Genomic DNA, 1,438 nt, shown 5'->3' with positions numbered 1-1,438 from the left:
TCCACCTTGTCTACTTAACAACTTCATCACATTATTCATTTGAGCACTCAGCATATTGAGAGTGTCCATTTCTATCATACCTGCGTGACGTCTTGTATTACCTCTCTCATTGGCCCATTAGTAGTTATTTGCTGTCATTTCTTCTATCAAATTATGAGCTTCTTGGGGTGATTTACCCATTAAAGCTCCACCTGCAGCTGCATCGATCATAGTTTTAGTAGAAAAAACTAAACCATTATAGAAGATTTGTATGATTAACCACTCCGGCAATCCATGATGTGGACATTTTCGAACCAAATCTCTAAACCTTTCCCATGCCTCATATAATGATTCACCTTCTAATTGGCTAAAACTAGTGATATCCATTCTAAGCTTAGCAGTCTTACTTGGTGGAAAATACTTATTTAAGAATACTCTTGATAAATCATCCCATCCGGTGAAAGTATTAGCAGCATGAGAGTGTAGCTAAAGTTTGGCCTTATCTCTCAATGAAAATGGGAACAATCTTAGCCTTATAGCATCATCACTAACTCCATTCATTTTAATTGTATCACAAATTTTCAAGAATGTAGCTAAGTGTATATTAGGATCTTCTACTGCATTACCTCCAAATTGAGATTGTTGAACCATTTGGATAAGTGATGGTTTAATCTCAAAGTTGTTAGCATTTACCGAAGGCCTTGCTATACTCGTTTGAGATCCTTGTGTTCCTGGTAGAGCAAAATCTCGTAGAACTCGCCTATTTGCTTCGTTTTCTGCCATATCTTCTTCAAATTGTAATTCTATCAAGATATCTTCTATTGGCTGCCAAACCTCTTGTTCCTCTTGATGTGATGTACTCCTCCTTTTTCTGTGTAATGTTCTTTCAATTTCAGGATCGAAATGTGCAACTTCTCGATTTGATCAGTGCATACACTACAAACAAAAACAAGAGAAATTTTGCAGTTTTAATTCAACAACTTGAATAAAAAATAATGAAAATATCTAAATTAATAGAGATGATTAGGCCCTAATATTGCTGCTCCCCGGCAACGGCGCCAAAAACTTGACGGAATTTTTATATCAATGCAAGTTTAATTCCGATTTTACACCCGTTGGACCGCAAGTATACAGGTCGCAATTGTAGTACAAGATGTGTATCGGGTCGATCTCACGAGGAGCAATTTAAACAATTATTAAGCCCTTGTTTTCTCTATTATTTAGACTTACAATTAATTTGAGCAGAGAAAATATAATGCTGTAGTCTACAAATTTGATATACAAATCTAGTTTAACAAATGCTGAATGCAAATAGAGAAATTTCACTTAAGGAAGATTCTAGGGATGTAGATTCCACTTATGGCGTAAACAACACAAATAATGGATTTACTTCTTGCTATTATTTTTGTTTAACCAGAGATTCATTTCCCAAGTTTCCAAATCTCATTTTCATGATGAA

The 1,438-nt window shown here is 35.1% G+C and overlaps 1 non-coding gene across 1 annotated transcript; it reads left to right on the top strand.

Annotated features, from left to right (window-relative positions):
- The first annotated feature begins 268 nt into the window (after window positions 1-268).
- LOC113694404 (small nucleolar RNA R71) lies at window positions 269-375 on the top strand. Its single transcript, XR_003449356.2, has one exon. It is a non-coding gene; the product is annotated as a small nucleolar RNA R71 (small nucleolar RNA).
- The last annotated feature ends 1,063 nt before the right edge of the window (window positions 376-1,438 follow it).

The sequence above is a fragment of the Coffea arabica genome, chromosome 6c, assembly GCF_036785885.1.
Source record: "Coffea arabica cultivar ET-39 chromosome 6c, Coffea Arabica ET-39 HiFi, whole genome shotgun sequence".
In the NCBI taxonomy this organism is placed as follows: Eukaryota; Viridiplantae; Streptophyta; class Magnoliopsida; order Gentianales; family Rubiaceae; genus Coffea; species Coffea arabica.
The sequence above is the reverse complement of the archived record's forward strand: the minus strand, read 5'-3'. Positions and strand labels throughout refer to the sequence as shown.